Source organism: Balaenoptera ricei, chromosome 2, assembly GCF_028023285.1.
Source record: "Balaenoptera ricei isolate mBalRic1 chromosome 2, mBalRic1.hap2, whole genome shotgun sequence".
Taxonomy (NCBI): Eukaryota; Metazoa; Chordata; class Mammalia; order Artiodactyla; family Balaenopteridae; genus Balaenoptera; species Balaenoptera ricei.
In genome coordinates, this window is record NC_082640.1 from 184547272 (window position 1) to 184564825 (window position 17554).

At 46.2% G+C, this 17554-nt stretch overlaps 1 long non-coding RNA gene across 1 annotated transcript in view; it reads left to right on the top strand.

The window, feature by feature from the left end:
* The window catches only part of LOC132359996 (uncharacterized), a 31429-nt gene extending 15819 nt beyond the window's left edge, over positions 1-15610 (top strand). Inside the window, exons 2-3 of the long non-coding RNA XR_009501022.1 lie at positions 9543-9618; positions 15272-15610. This is a non-coding gene — a long non-coding RNA (uncharacterized LOC132359996). The remainder of the gene's footprint in view (positions 1-9542; positions 9619-15271) is intronic.
* The last annotated feature ends 1944 nt before the right edge of the window (positions 15611-17554 follow it).

The following is a 17554-nucleotide window of genomic DNA, read 5'->3' on the forward strand; positions in this document are numbered from 1 at the left end:
GCCAGCTCGGTACCAAGTGGCCAGAGCGCGGGCAGCAGCCTGTCTGCCTGCAGCCCCTCCCAGCCCTGCCCCCGCCTCCGTCACACCCCTGATTTATTGCTTAGTCGATAACACTTATCAGTCTGCAGTTTGTCTCGTTTACCTGTGCAGCGTCGATCTCCACACTGGACTGTAGACTCGGTGCTTTAAGTGGCCCGTCTGGCCGGCTCCCCGCGGCATCACCGGAGCCTGGCCCAGCATCTGCGCGTAGCAGCTGGGTGACTATTTGTTGAATTCATGCCCCCCTGGAAGATGGAGGAGCCACCCCGCTCCGCCCCGCTGCAGTGGGTGATCCGAGTGGGTTTTACCACCGCAAGGAGCCCCGGCGGACATAAGGTCTCCGGGCCACGCAGGGGTAGGGCGGGCAGCTCTCTAATCGGCAGAGTGGTCATGGTTGGGCGGGGAAGGAGGAGCCCGGAGGTGGCCATGCAACCAGGGACGCGTTTATGATGCAGTAAACTCCGGGACGAGTATTGATTTTTCTTCAAAGTCCAGGGCCTGTCTGGGCTCCTCTTGGCTCCCTGCCCACCATCGGCACCCGAGCTGCCTGACAAGCCCAGACTCGGGCCATCAAGGCACAAGTCTCCTGGGTGCGGGTCCCCCCGCCAAGGCGTCCTCGCCAACATTCCGGTAGCTTGGACCTTCCAACCCCATGGCCTTTGCAGTCCACTAGATTCTAGCAGCCAGAAGATGTGTCCATCCAAAGATAAAACGTTGAGAGGGTGCTTGCTGAAGAAATTATGGCTATGGAGGAAGGGGTATAAACTCAGTTTGGGAAGTGTCGTACATGCTTCTGTTCTGTGATCCCTGAGCGGGCGAGATGTGGCCTGAGCTCTCAAGAAACACACACATTTGGGGGATAAACGGGGCGCGGAGAGACCGAGAGATAATCACAATACAGTGTGATAAGCTCAAAAGTAAAAGTGTGTCCAGGGCCCACGAGGGAAGGACCAGATCTAAATGGGGGGTCAGCAAGGGCTCCCCAAGGAAAGGAAATTTCCATTGTCTCTTGCGATTTTAATTCGACGTCCCCAGAATGCCTGTTATATTAGAGCCAACAGCCTTAATGGAATTACTCAGCTTTCAGTAATAATGAGTTTGTCTAGGTCATGTAGGGAAGTACTTTAAAGTTATTCTTTCTTCTTTTCTATGATTGCAATGACGTACAATGCTTGAAAAGACATTTTCCTTAATTCAATTACCAAGTGAGCTAAATGCATTTGCTGGAGATAATTAAGAATCTTTATAAATATAAAACAATTATCCCGTCAAAATACAGTGCTAGATGTTATTATTCAAGCTAGCTTCTCAATCAGAAACGCCCTTTTTCAAAGCAATTCCAAATCACTCAATGCTAATCTCCCCAGACAGAGCTGCCGGTGTCCGGCTTGCAGTGCCCAGGCTACTCTGTCCTGCAAGCGTCTCACCGAGATGCAAGTGCTGGCCCACATCCGCCCACCCCGAGCTGCCTGCAGCCAAAGCTCTCCTCACTCACCTCTCGGGTCCTAGCCTTGGCCCAGAGCAGGTATCAGAAAACACCGGGACAGAGGCCGGAGGAGACTGAGGGGCTGAGATGACAGAATGCAGTGTGGCACCCTGGCTGCCATCCTGGCGTACAGAGGACATTAGTGGGAAAATTGGCAAAGTTCAAACAAAGCCTGGAGTCGAGTTAACAATCATGGACCGATGTCAGTTTCTGGTGCCGGCAAAGGTACCCCAGTAACGCACGATGTCTACAAGGGGAAGGGGTGGATGGGACTCTCTGTACTATCTTTGCAGCTTCTGTGCATCTGAAATTATTCTAAAATAAAATCTTTATTTAAAAAACAAAAACAAAGGTGAGTGGCTGGGTAAACGGGAGGGCAGAACCTCCCTACAGCTCAGTAGTAAAGACCCTCCACCCCTGCCACCAGCCGGCTCACCTCCAGGTGACGTAGTGTGGGCCGTCCAGTAAAAGGGGGTCCCCTCCGGGGCACCTCATGTGTTAGCACTTTCTTGGTAAATATTTACAGCAATTTTATTTGTAAGCAGATAGCACTTTTAATAGAAGTGTGTTTGATGTCAGGTTACGGGAACCACCACAGCCCTGCAGGAGCACGCTACACCCACACGCTTTTCTTGACCCCCGAGAGTCTGGGATTCCACTTAGAAACCCTCGGAGATGTGCTGTGACTTCCATGGGCCCCTCACACCCTAATAATATCTATATTAAAAAAAAATGTGTATAAGCCTTCAAATACTTGAACATTATTTGTCTGCTTTAGGCAAAATTGAGCAGATGTTCATCGGCCCCTAAAAAAAATCGTGTTGAGACAGGCATTCTTGCACCACGTCTGCCGCGTCTAATGGAGAAGAGGATTCCCCGGGCCACACTTACCAGCTAAGTGACCTGGGGCGAGTTACTTAACCAGCACATCTTCGATCCCTCTTCTGAAAACCAGGGATAATGATACCTGTTTGCAGGCTTTTACGAGGAGTGCCTAAGCTAATGGGTGTGAAAGCACTAATTTGAGCCTGGCCCCCAGGAGGAAATCAATAAAGAGCGGCTTCTGTAAATCATCCTAGCCATCGGAGCAGACCACGATATTTCTGTCTTCTAAAACGCTCCCGAGAGAGCCTCGGCTTGATTCTGCAAATAAGACCTCTGGATTTCATTCTGCAAGCTTCAATCTATTCAGCTCTCTCCCTACCGGAAACTCAAAGTACTTAAACAGGGTCTGAAGCCCCTACACCTGGCCCCAAGTCCTGTCTGAGCCCCTCACGTCTCACCTAAGGCCCACTCTGCTAGGTTTCCCATTGACATTTGCCTCGGTGGACTTTTCTGGATCTAGTCCTTCCTCCAGGCCCGGGGCTCAAGTTCCCTCATTGTAATAAATATGAGGGAGGGTGTTTATGAAGGAACGGGGAGTTCAGTGAAGTCCAGGCTGAACTTGGCCTTGCCCTCTGTTTGCTTTCTCCTCCTCCCGGGCAGGCTGGTGGCGCGGGCCTGGGGCCCTCACTCAACCAGCCTGGAAGTGCCAGGGATTCTACCCAGAGCTGCAGACAAAGGCTCCAGCGTCTCCACTTCCACCTTGGGTCCCCTCTGAGTCTTATTTCGCTAATGAGATCAGACAGGCTTGTAATTTTAGGTAACTGCAATTGCTAAGACTGGAAGGGAGACTCATTCCCTGGCATTCCCACAAGTCCTTCCCAGTTTGTTTAGCTTGGGAAATTAGGCAAGAGCAGGTAGAAAAACTCCGGGTCAAACACAAGCCATCGCAAGAGTCTGATTCAGGCTTTACCGACAACATTATTCATCCTCTCGTTCCTCTCGTGGGCTATTTATTTATTCATTTATTCAGCAAATATTTATGGAGCGGCTAACATGTGTCCCGACCTTGTCACACCCTCTGGCTTCTCTGCCTGGTGTGGGTCACAGCCACACCCCAGTACCCCAACCTCGTATCCTCCCAGACCTGGTCGAAGGTTACCTCCTCTGGAAAGTCTGCACCCGACTTCTATGCCAGACACACTTCCTGCCTCTCCCAAGGAAGGCCAGCAGGAGCGCTGGGGTCACACAGGCCTGGCTGAGAAGCAAGGCTCCAGGTCATCCCTCGTGTGTGTCCTCGGGCAGGTGACTGAAGCTTTTACCCTGTTTCCCCATCTATAAAATGTGGGCGATGTTAATAATGATGCCTACCCCCTAAAACGAAATGCCTGGGAATGCTACATAAAATATAATAAACATCGTTTGCAATGTGCAACCGAGCTCGCAAGAAAGTGAAAGAGTCACCCAGAACTGAGGGGAGGGCTGAACGTGGGTGATGGGTTAGCTGGTCCTGATGCTGAAGGGACCCCAGGCCTTCAGGCAGACCCAGTGCCCTCACAATGTAGGTCTCAATTGTCACTGGAGACAGGAGAGGGCCTAGGGCACATGCAAGGTGGGATGTTGGGACCAGCATCCTTGCCCAAAGCCAGGATCTCAGGGGGCTCCCAGTACAGGTATGGGCAACTAGGGAAGATCCACCTTCTGGAGCAGGAGAGACATCAAGTGCCCCCCAGAGTCAGTCCTCTTTCTCCAGGCACAGATGGACACATTCCCTGGCCCTTTCCAATTGGCCTGGCCTTGGGACTGGTTCTGGCCAGTGGGTGCTGAGAAGAAGAGACGTGAATCACTTCTAGACCAAAGCAATGAACAGCCAGCACCAGATTCTCCAGGCCATGCGTCAAGATGGCAAAGCTGTGTTGGGATTGGGGCAACCTGGGTCGCTGAGTTGTTCTATGTGGGACAGTGGCCAGGAGAGTTGCTCAGATTCCCTGCAAACTTTGCAAGAGCAGGAAATAAGCCTTTGTTGGGTTTAGCCAGTGAGAGGGATTGTTTGTTACTGAAGCAGGGCTTATGCTATTCTGACTAATGCAGCTGGCAAAGGAGATGACAAGCAAACTTGCTGTCTCCACCTGGGATCTAGGTGGAGACAAACCATCTCCTCTGTTTTTACTTCACAGGAGTTTGGGGGTCACATTTATACTACCTTTTGGTCCAGGAAACCCCAAACTGTAAAATTAACTTAAAGATATTTCCAATGAGTTTGTACTGCTAGAAACAAACTCAAATCCCCCTGCAACCTGGCCTCACAGGATCCCCACAAATATAAACCCACCAAAGAGGCAATCACAGCCCCGAGTTCATCAAACAAATGCAACTACTAATTAGGGAACTTAAGTAAACTTTTTTTTTTAATGTTTTAAGAAATGAAATTGGAAACCAAAATTATGGGGAATTAGCAAAGTACTATCAAAACATGACCAAATAAGTTTGAAAAAGAACCAAAGAACTGGCTATGAAAATCTTACTCATGGTATTAAAACCTTAATACTCAGTAAAACAGCATATTAGACCTACCTGTAAACAGAATTTGTGAAATAAAAGGTAGAATGAAAGAAATTACCTAGTGACATACAGAGAAAAAAAGAGGTCAGAAAAAAAGAAAGTGGTTAAGAGACACAAGAATCGAATTAATAGTATAATGTCATCTAATTGACGTTCTAGAAGAAGGCAATAGAAAGAACAGGACTGAAAGGTGAACTACATGAAGATATAATGACTAAGAATTTCCCAGAATTGATAATAGATGGGAATCTTTAGATTCAAGATGCCTGGTGAGTCTGTAGCAGGATAAATAAAAATGAATTCATGCCTGACATATCAAAGTAAAGCTGCAGGAGACCAAAAACAAAACAAAAGCATAAAAGCAGCCATTTATTCATTCATTTATTCATGTATAAAAGAGATATTTTTTGAACGCCTACTAGATGTCAGGCACTCATGTAGACGTTTGGGATACATCAGTGAAAAAATACACAGAATTCTTGTTCATTCTCACAGGGGAGATAGATAATGAACAATAAGCATAATTAAGTAAATTTTACAGTGTGTTAGAAAGTGATGGACGTGCTATGAGAAAAAAAGAACAAAATGGGGGGATTTGGAATATGTGTGCAGTGGGGAGAAGTTGGGGCAGAGTGCAGTATTTAATAAAATGTCAGGGGAGGCCTCTTTGAGAAGATAAAGTCTGAGCAAAGACTTGCAATAGAGGAAGGAGTTAGTGATACAGAAAGAGAGGGTGGCATTTCAGGCAGAGGGAAACAGCTAAAGGGTCCCTTGTCTGCGTAGCTTCTTCTGTAAAGTATTTGTTCAAAGCTTTTGTCCAATATTTTAATTTCATTGTTTGTGCTTTTATTACTGAGTTGTAAGAATGTTTTTATATATTCTGCTCAAGTCCCTTATCAGATTGTGAATTACAAATCTATTCTCCCAAGCTGGCTCATCTGTCCAGTGTCTTAACGGGTCATTTGAAAGGCAGATTTTGTTCATTTTGATGACATCCATTTTTATCAAGTTTTACTTTTATGTTTTGTGGTGGTTTGGGTCTTATTAAGAACACTTTGCCTGCCCCAGGGTCACAAATAATTTCTGTATATTTTCTAGAAATTTTATATTTTTGGCATTTATGTTTAGGTCTGTGATCCATTTCAAGTTAACTTTTGTGTGTGATGTGAGGTAGGGGTTGAGGTTTATATTTTTATGTATGTTTATCAATATTTGTTTTAAAGACTTTATTTCTCCCAATGATTTACCTTGGCCCATTTTTTAAAAATCAATTGGTCATATACACATGGTTCTATTTCTGGGTTCTCTATTCTGTTCCATTGATCTAGATGTCTATCCTTAACACCAATACCATACTATTGCTTCATAGTAGGTCTTAAAATTCAGCGGTATAAAGCCTCCCACTTTGCTGTTTTTCAGAATTGCTTTGGCTATTCTCAGTCCTTGAATTTTCATATAAATTTTAGAATCACCTTATCAACTGCCACAAAAAGACAGGTGTCATTATAATTGAGATTCCCACTGAATCTATAGATTATTGAGGGCAAAACTGACATCTAACAATATCAAGTCTTTGGATCCATGAACAGGATATATCTCTTTATTTCTTAGCATCTACCAAGTGGGTTGTATGCAACTCACTCTTCGTTTTTTTGTTTGTTTGTTTGTTTTTGGGTTTTGTTATTTTTATTTATTTATTTATTTATTTATTTATTTTTGACTGTGTTGGGTCTTCGTTTCTGTGCAAGGGCTTTCTCTAGTTGCAGCAAGCGGGGGCCACTCCTCATCGCGGTGCGCGGGCCTCTCACTATCACGGCCTCTCTTGTTGCAGAGCACAGGCTCCAGACACGCAGGCTCAGTAATTGTGGCTCACGGGCCCAGTTGCTCCGCGGCATGTGGGATCCTCCCAGACCAGGGCTCGAACCCGTGTCCCCTGCGTTGGCAGGCAGATTCTCAACAACTGCGCCACCAGGGAAGCCCTCTCTTTATTTCTTTATGCCATCTTTAATTTCTCTCAGCAGTGTTTTATAGTTTTTAGAGTACACAGGTCTGGTACATATTGTGTGAAATTTACCCCTAGGCACTCATGTATTTTATGCTATTGTAAATAGTATTGTTTTTTAAGCTTTTTTTTTTTCAAAACAAACAACTTTTTATTGACATATAGTTGACTTACAATGTTGTGTTAGTTTCAGGTGTACAGCAAAGTGAGTCAGTTTATATACATACATATGTCGGGTAGAGAGTTACCTTATACCCTTCACTCACCTTTTCTAATGATAACACCTAAGTCATGGAACAGTTATGAAAACTAAGAAATTAACACTGGTAAAGTGCTATTAACTAAACTACAAATTTTATTTGGATTTTACCAGTTTTTCCACCAACGTTCCTTTTCATTTCCAGGATCCAGCCCAGGATCTCACACTGCCCTTAGTCGGCGCCCTCCTTAGCCCACTACAATCGGTGCATTTGCTCAGTGTTTCTGTCTTTCAGGACTTGGCACTCTTGAAGAGTAGAGGTCAGGTGTTTCCTAGAACATCCCTCAATTTCTGTTTGTCTCACGCCATCTCATAATTATTTGAGGTTCTGCATCACTAAGAAGAATACCACGGGAGTAACGTGAGCTATATCAGTGAGTCCCTGATGCTACCGTGTCTTATTACTGGTGACACGAACTTTCATCACTTGGTAAAGATGATGTCTGTCAGGTTCCTCCACTGTATAGCCACTATTTTTCTTTTTGTAATTCATAACTTTAGGGCAGGGAGATACTTTGAGACAATGCAAAGGTTTTGTTTCCTCTTAAACTTTTGTCCACTAGTTTTAGCATCCATTGGTGTACCTTGCCTCCATGATTTCTGTGGAATTCTAACAGTGATTCTTCTATTCCCCCCTCACTCCTTTTCACGTGTATTGATTGGATTTCTTCTGTAAGGAGGTATCGTTCTTTGTCCCCTATTTATTTATTTATTTATTACATTATTAATTTATACTTCTGTAGACTAAAATATATTTACTTTATTATTTGGGTTATAATCCAATACTATCATTGTTTATTCTGTTGCTAATATTATTACAGCTTTGGCCATTGGGAGCTCTTTCAGACTGGCTCCTATGCCTTTTCAGTATTCCCCCATCCTTTTGCTTTTTGTTTATATAACACATTTATAATACAGCATTTTAAATTTTCAATTACCAACTGTTCTTTGCTAGTATGTGGACAAGCAATTGACTTTTGTATATTTAAAATGGGTTTCTTTTCTTTTTTTTTAAACATCTTTATTGGAGTATAGTTGCTTTACAACGGTGTGTTAGTTTCTGCTTTATAACAAAGTGAATCAGCTATACATATACATATATCCCCATATCTCCTCGCTCAAGCATCTCCCTCCCACCCTCCCACCCTCCCTATCCCACCCCTCTAGGTGGTCACAAAGCACCGAGCTGATCTCCCTGTGCTATGCGGCTGCTTCCCACTAGCTATCTATTTTACATTTGGTAGTGTATATATGTCCATGCCACTCTCTCACTTCGTCCCAGCTTACCTTTCCCCCTCCCCGTGTCCTCAAGTCCATTCTCTACGTCTGAGTCTTTATTCCTGTCCTGCCCCTAGGTTCTTCAGAACTGTTATTTTTGTTTGTTTGTTTTTGAGATTCCATATATATGTGTTAGCATACGGTATTTGTTTTTCTTCTTCTGACTTACTTCACTCTGTATGACAGACTCTAGGTCAATCCACCTCACTACAAATAACCCAATTTCGTTTCTTTTTATGGCTGAGTAATATTCCATTGTATATATGTGCCGCATCTTCTTTATCCATTCATCTGTCGATGGACACTTAGGTTGCCTCCACATCCTGGCTATTGTAAATAGAGCTGCAATGAACATTGTGGTACATGACTCTTTTTGAGCTATGGTTTTCTCAGGGTATATGCCCAGTAGTGGGATTGCTGGGTCGTATGGTAGTTCTATTTTTAGTTTTTTAAGGAACCTCCATACTGTTCTCCATAGTGGCTGTATCAATTTACATTCCCACCAACAGTGCAAGAGGGTTCCCTTTTCTCCACACCCTCTCCAGAATTTATTGTTTGTAGGTTTTTTGGTGATGGCCATTCTGACTGGTGTGAGGTGATACCTCACTGTAGTTTTGATTTGCATTTCTCTAATGATTAGTGATGTTGAGCATCCTTTCATGTGTTTGTTGGCAATCTGTATATCTTCTTTGGAGAAATGTCTATTTACATCTTCTGCCCATTTTTGCATTGGGTTGTTTGTTTTTTTCATATTGAGGTGCATGAGCTGCTTGTATATTTTGGAGATTAATCCTTTGTCAGTTGCTTCATTTGCAAATATTTTCTCCCTAAAATGGGTTTCTTATAAGCAACAAATAGTTGAGTCTTGCTTTTTTATCCAGTGTCACAATCTCAGCCTTTTATTGAAGAAGTTAGACCTTTACATTTAACATAATTATCAGCATCATTTGGTATAGGTCTGCCATAATTTCATTTGTTTTTTATTTGTCCCATCTGTCTTTTGCTCCTTTTTTCTTTGGAATTAGTTGTGTTTTTTTAATTCCATTTTCTCCACAGATATCTAATAAACTGTATCTCTTTGTTCTAATTTCTAGGTGTAGCTCCAGGATTTAAAATATACATAGCTAATTTATCACAGTCTACCTTCAAATGTTGTAAGCCACATACGACGTAAGTATCCTACAACAATATTCTTTCATTTAATTCTCTTACCCTATGTGCTATTGTTGTCATAGATTTTACCTTTCAATATATAGTAAGCCCCAAAGTATATTGTTGATATTTTGTTTTAAATGGTCAGTTGTCTTAAAATTTTTCTTTTAATAAGTGTTTTTAAATGCAGTTAGCAGAATAATGTTAAACATTTCATGTAAAATAAAAAATTATATTACATCTATGTTTGTATATTTTAATGTTTCATATACAAAATGTATAGAAGGTTGACAATCAAACATTACTTCTTTCAGGGAATAGGTTGAAGAGTTTATTATTATTAAGTTTCTATTTGTATCAAAATTAAATGAGTATACATGACATCTATAATTTAGCTATATTAATTCAAGTTTTTAAATAACACTTATGAACTGCCAGAATGCCACAAATATCATCATGAATAATCACTCTTAAAATGAGCTTTTGTTTGTTTTAAAATTTCTTTTACATTTCTCTACATATTTGCCACTTCTAATACTCTTGCCTCTTTTTTTGTAGATCCAGTTTTCCATCTGATATCATTTTCTTTCTGCTTCCTTTATTATTAACTACCTTTAATATTTCTTGTAGTGCCAGTCTGCTGGCGCCATTAAAACTCTTTATTTTGCCTTCATTTTTGAAAGATATCTTTGCAGAATATAGAATTCTAGATGAACAGTTTCTTTCTTTCTTTCTCTATTTTAAAGCTGTTACCCCATTGACTTCCGGCTTACACTGTTTTCAAAAAGAATACTACTGTCATTTGTATATTGTTTCTCTATATGTCTCATTCTTCTCTGTCTGCATTTAGGATTTTTTCTTTCACTCTGGTTTCAGAAAATTGCTTATGATGTACCTTGGTGTGGTTTTCTTTGTATTTATTCTACTTCATATTTGTTGAACTTCTCAGATTTGTAGGTTTATAGTTTTTATCAAATTTGGGTGTGGCATTTCAGCTGGGCTTCCCAGAAAGAACTCTTCAGTCTTTGAGAATAAAGGCCAACTGATGTGTTATTAATGACCCTGGTAACCACTCTTCTCAGACTGCTGCCCAGGAGCCTGAACACAGCGGTCCCAGTTTGGTGTTAACAGTGCTGTGGTGTGGGTTGGAATCTGGTGAGAATCTGAGGTTCTCTCAGCTCCTTGGAGAGCTGGGACAGCACTGCCACCACCTTTGGGCTTGGCTGTGGTGATGGATACACCACATGCTGCCGAGGATACAGGAAGGGCAGGAGTCCTTTGGAAAAGGGGAGCGGTTTGAGCTTGGGGAGTGGGCCTCTCCAGCAGACGCGTCCACCGGGCAAGTCAACGACTGGTGGGGTGGGGGGTGAGTCTGCACTGTCTCTGGGGTCTTCCTCCCCAGGAAGGATCCGGACCGGCCAGGCACACATCCTCGAGCCTCCCTGAGAGGTTGGCATTGCTGAGCACCCGACTCCTCCAGGTCACCTCTGCGCCCCCATCCTTAGCACCACATTTGCAGCTGTTCCTTTACCTCCCCCAGGGGTTGGCCCAAGCATGGAACTCAACCCTTTTCCCTTCTTCTCTCTAATAAACCACACGTGGGAGGCTCCTGCTGGAGTGGAGGGGCTGCTAAATGGCAGCCATGAGAACACCAGGGGTCACACCTTCCTCAGCCCTCTGCCTTGCCCTTCCCACCCGGCCCCCGCACCCCGCTCCCCCTCATCTGCCCTTCCCCCACCCTGGGGGTCTCCCTCCCCTCCAGGAATTTTCCTCCCCCAGAGAACCAGGGCTGGAACTAGGGTGAGGCAAATGAGGCACTCACTTCAAGCAAAACTTAAGGAAACACCAAAAAACGCAGCAATGAAGATAAGTCACATTTAATGCAATATTTTTTAAAGTCAAAAGTTATGCAAATACAGCTCAACAACAACGATAAATAAACAGCCCAGTTCAAAAATGGGCAAAGGACTTGAACAGACATGTCTCCAAAGAAGTTACAGGAGTGGCCAGCAAGCACATGAAAAGACGCTCAACATCATTAGCCATTAGGGAGATGCAAATCATAACCGCAGTGAGATACCACTTCACACCCACTGGGATGGCTACACTTTTTTTAATTTATTTATTTTTTAAAATAAATTTATTTATTTATTTATTTACTTATGGCTGTGTTGGGTCTTCGTTTCTGTGCGAGGGCTTTCTCTAGTTGCGGCAAGCGGGGGCCACTCTTCATCGCGGTGCGCGGGCCTCTCACTATCGCGGCCTCTCTTGTTGCGGAGCACAGGCTCCAGACGCGCAGGCTCAGTAGTTGTGGCTCACGGGCCCAGTTGCTCCGCGGCATGTGGGATCTTCCCAGACCAGGGCTCGAACCCGTGTCCCCTGCATTGGCAGGCAGATTCTCAACCACTGCGCCACCAGGGAAGCCCCAATTTGTTTTTATTTTAATGGAAAATAGGAAGTGTTGCAAAGGATGTAGTGAAACTGAAACTCTTGTGCATTGCTGGTGGGAAAAAAAAATGTTGCAGCTACCATGGAAAACAGTTTGGCATGTCCTCAAAAAGCTAAGCACAGAATTACCATATAATCCGGGAATTCTACTTCTAAAAGAATTGAAGTCAGGGACTCAGAAAAATACTTGTACAACAGTGTTCATAGCAGCCCTATTCACAATGGCCAAAGGGTGGAAACAAACCCAAAAGTTCATCAGCAGATGAATGGATAAACAAGATGTGGTCTATTCATACAGTGGAATGTTATTCAGTCATAAAATGGAAGAAAATTCTGACACTGTCTACAGCGTGGATGAACCTGGAGGACATTATGCTGAGTGAAATAAGTCAGTCACAAAAGAACAAATATTTGTGATTTCAATTCTATGAGTTACCTAGAGTAGTCAAATTCATAGAGACAGAAAGTAGAAGGGGAGTTTCCGGGAGCTGGGGGAGGGAGAATAAGGAGTTTGTGTTTAATGGGGACAGAGTTTCAGTTTGGGAAGATGAGAAAGTTCTGGGGATGGATGGTGGTGACGGTTGCTCAACAATATGAATGTATTTAATGCCACTGAATTGTACACCTAAATGTGGTTCAAATGATAAGTTTTATGTTACGTATATTTGACCACAACTTAAACAAAAATAGTGCAAAATATCCATGATGAACAGAATACCAAAATTTAAAATAAAGACAAGATCTGTGCTATGACAGCCCTTCCTGGAGCCTGAGACGAAGAGAAAAACCACTAAGACTAATCCTGTCTTCACTTCAAATTTTGGTACTTTGTTCATCACAGATCTTTTGCATTACTTTGATTTTGTTAAATACTGCAGTAAAATGGGATTTATCTGGATAATTGAGATTGCGGATGCCCCCTGAAATTTTGCACGCAATGCCAGTGCCTCACCCTAGTCCTGGCCCTGAGGAATTCCATTTCAGCTACTGAAGTGATGAAGTCTCCCTCAATCCTCCCCCAGAGTCAGCCTCAGCAACTCCATCCCACCCGCCCCCTGCGGAGGCCACTCCCACGTCCCTTCTGGCAGCTGGATCAGGGCCAACCCCACTTTCTCTCTTTGAATTCCCCACTGCCATCCCTCCACAGAATAAAACCAAAGGCCTCTCGGAATATTATTCAGCCTTAAAAAGGAAGGAAAATCTGACTTATTCTATCACATGGCTGAACCTTGAGAACATTATTTTGAGTGAAATAAGCCTGACACAAAAGGACAAATAGCATTCCACATAATGAGGTACTCAGAAAAGTCAAATTCATAGAGACAGGAAGTAGAAGGGTGGGTGCCAGGGGCTGGGGGAGGGGATAGGGTGTTGTTTAATGGCCACAGAGTTTCAGTTTAGGGAAGATCAAAGAGTTCTAGAAATGGATGGTGGTGATGGTTGTACAACAATGTGAATGGACTTAATGCCACTTGACTGGACACTTAAAAATTATTAAAATGGTATATAATATGCTATGTAGATTTTACCACAATTTTTTCTAAAGGTAAAATACAAACAAAAAACAGTGCCACCCTTGGTATATCCAAGGTAGTTTGACACAATGAGAGTTCACGGTGGAGCTTCCTTCCCCACTTTGTCCTCTGAACTCCGTGGACCAAAGTCACCGTCTCATCTGGCCAGAGGCCACTGCTTGTAAAACAGCAAAGATAAATATTTTCTACCTCGACTTGGGTAGGAGAATATAAACAGAAAGGATCCAGATGGCTTTTTAAAGTCATCATATTTTGTCCCCAAACACTTTTTCCAACCCTGATATTGTCAACCGTCCTTAATTTGGAAAATGCACCTGGGACCACTCCTCCAGCCTGTGCCGTGATTCACTCACTAGTCACAGCTCCTCTGGGACTGCAGACTGTCCTCACACAAGAGACGCCCTTGGCTGCTGTGACAAAGCATTTCTGTGCTCATCGTAACCACGCACACAGGGGCTGCGGCGGTGAACACGCATGATTTACATCTGAGGGACGGGACATGAGCCCAGAGTGGCCAAGTGACTTGCCCAAGGTCACACAGCTGGCTGAACCTTGGGCTGTGGGCTCTGGCCCCTCCCCCAGCACCCCTCCACCTTCCAGACACAGGACACGTCCTTGGGCATCTTAACGACAGTCGTGGACCTGGTTCATCTCCCCACCAGGCTCCCTAGCCCCATGGCAATTAATGCACGCAAATCGGAGGCCACAGGCCCCAGCCTAGCACAGCCAGGACCAGTCAGTCCTCTCAGGGCCTGTCTGTTTCCTCCTGCAAATGACGTTGGGGGCGTTCGTGGCGGGGGCAGAACCCCCCGATAAAGAGGCTTGATTGGACCGAGATGTTTCTGCTGAGGCCAGGGTGGCGCCTTGGCCAGAGCAAGTTCCCGGGCCGGCCTTTCCCAGACGGCCCCCATCTCTGCTTAGTATGCGACAAGGGTCTGAGCTGGGGTCCAGCTGCCTTCCCAGGCCATTCAAGTCAACTCCCGCAAAGGCTTTCTGTTGTTATTACCACCCTCTGCCATTGCCAGGGGCCGTTTTTGTCTTCCCAAATGGGAAAGTATCTTTTACTTTTCTCTTTTGACACTGACTATTTGGCCTAAAGCAGGGACCAATTAAACTAATTAATCCCCAGGCGCTTTGCCGATGGAGAGGCTAGGCTCTCACACTTCGGGTCATTCGAGTGGGAGTGAGCGAACTTGAGCATCCTTTGTGTGACTCTGACCTTTGGGCTGGACAGGCTTTGGCATGGCCTCACCGGGCCGCCAGGGGTGCGTGTCCTGAGTCTCCCCGCCCCCCCTACCTGCCCCATTGGGGGGCACCAGGCCCTCCCAGCGGCTCTCACATCTTCACCTCGGACTCAAGCCAGGCTGCAGCTCCCAGGGGGACCGTTTCCCACTCCCATGCACAATTAGCACTTTCTCTTAGAAGGGGAATAAAGAACCCCCAAATCTGGGAGAGCACAGTCAGCTAAAGGGAGGGTGCTCCGGGTAGAGTTCAAAGACCCCTGGGGTGGGAGTGCCCCGTCTTCAAGGCAGCTCAGCCCCCCGTTAACGGGTCCCTCGTCAAACGCGTTTTCTTCATGGACGACAGCAGACTTTCTTTGGCTCCGACAGCGGAGAGCAGCTGCCCACACTGTTTACTCAAATACCATTCTGGCAATATTCAGAGTGTGTTTTTTCTCTTCCCTGCAGGATCTGAAACCATCCGTGGGGCGGTTGGACGCACGCGTCCACACGTGGCTTTCCGGGGTGGCGTCTTTGCTGAGCGCAGAAATCCTGTTCCCCAGAGCCCTTTGCCGTGTTCCGCTGGGCCTACCCACCCCCGCTCCGCCCACTCCCGCTAATGGGCATGTTTCCGTGAACACTGAAGACGAAAAACATGCAATTTTGAATGTGTCTCTTTCACCGTCACACATTTCTTTTTATTGTGCGTCTTGGCTGTGCCCCACTTCAGAATTCCCAGGGACCCTCCCCAGCTCGGCTTTCAGAGGGTTTCGCACGTTTGACAACCCCCTCCCCAGAAAGCCAGAGGGCACTGGACACGGACTTTTGTAGGGTGTCTCCGAAAGCACTTTCAATAAAAGGCTCCGCGTCTTTGCCTCTGGTTTCCCTTTGCTGTTGGAGCTCTGGGCTTGCAGACCCAAAATCCGTTCCGCGGCCCTGCACACCCGGGTACATCTTGACAAGCACCGGCTTCCAGAACTTTGCACAACACTGCGACCACAAGCACTCAGGATATGTGAGGCCGCGTTTCCCAGTTGCCTTCTGACACTCCGGTCATTTCCTGGCCCAGAGGCATCTCCATGGGCTTGAACACCATCCCAGCGGGTCTCTCTTCCTCCAAATTAAGTACCAGCCCCTCAGTGGGGTTGTTCAGGGCCCCTCCAACATGCCCCCCGCCTTCCTGGCCGGCCTCCCCACGGAGCCCCTCCCTGCATCCCACATGCTGGTCTGAGAGGCTGCTCACCATCCAGCAAAGAGCCTGCACGCTCCTTCTGGGCCTTTCCTTGTATGCTTCCTCCCAGCCCACTGGTTCTCCCTTTGTCCGCATCTCGGCCATCTGCGATCCCACTGAGTCCCAACACCCCCAGGCCCTCACGTATCTGCCTCTTGTTACAAATCATCACAAACTTCGTGGCTGAAAACTACACAAATGTATGCCCTTACAGTTGGTTAGGAGTCCAGAATGGTCTCACCGGGCTAAAATCAAGGTGTGGGCAGGGCTGGCTCCTTCTGGAGGCTCCAGGGGAGAATCTGCGTCCTTGCCCTGTCCAGCTTCTACAGGCCACCAGAACGCCTTGGTCGTGGCCCTTTTCTCTGTCTTCCCAGGGCATCGCCGTGACCTCTGCGTCCATCACTGCATCCTCTTTTCTCCGACTCTGACCCCACCATTTCCCTCTTTCCCTTATAAGGACCCGCGAGGTTGCGCTGCGCCCACCCGGGTAATCCAGGACCATCTTCCCATCTCAAGTCCCTTAGCTTCATCCCATCTGCAAAGTCCCTTTGGGGTCCCTCGTTCAGCCACGCACAGGGCACAGCGCCCAGCCCGTTCCAGCTGACGGCCTTTCGCCTCCAGCCTCCCGTTCGATTTCCCAAAGCAACGTGGGAAGTAACAGGACAAAAGCATTAACCCCACGTTACAGGTGAAAAGAAAAATGAGGCGCACACAGCCGGCAACATGAGAGCAAGGCAGGGAAGGAAGGTGGGGCTCGGCGGCCCTGCCAGGTCTGCGGCGTGCCAGCAAGCGCTCACCCACAAGCTGGCCGGCTCACAGCTGCTCGGGCAGCGGGCGTCCCGGGCCTCGAGGGCAGATGACCGCAATGCACAAGGCAGGTCAGCAAGTCATTCCACGCCCTGGGTTCCCACTTCTGATCGCAGGCATTTCACGGTTGGAATGGAGAATCTCGCTTCTCTCCCAGACCTGCTTCTTTCCAGTGTAGCTGCTTGAAGAAAGAGCACTGGACGAAGGGGTAGAGAGACCTGGGCAATACAACAGCTGACGCGGACACATGCACACACACACACACACACACACGCACACGAGCAACGGGGCATCCTGAGCCTCAGATCCCTCCTCGCTGCGGGATGTGAGGAGACTGACGTGCACATTCCAGGCCCTGGGCTTGAGAGGAAGGGGCGGGGCGTGTCCTCCTCTTCCTCTTCTCTCCTTGGCCCTGGCAGGAATGCAGATGGGACAGAGGGAGCTGCAGCAGCCATCTTAGGCCATGAGCTCAAAGTTTCTTTTGGAGGCCAGTAGACCTGTAGCCTACGTGTCTAGATTCCTGATGTTCTGGTGTCACCATATCATCCTGAACCATTTGGACTATAGCATGAGATAGAAAGAAACTCCCATCATGTTTAAGCCACTTTGGGGAGGGGGGGTTTGGGGGAAGATGTTTGTTCTAGCAGCCAAGCCAGTATCCTGACCATTACAGACGTGGGTACACAGACATGGTGGGGCTAAGGGCACTGCTA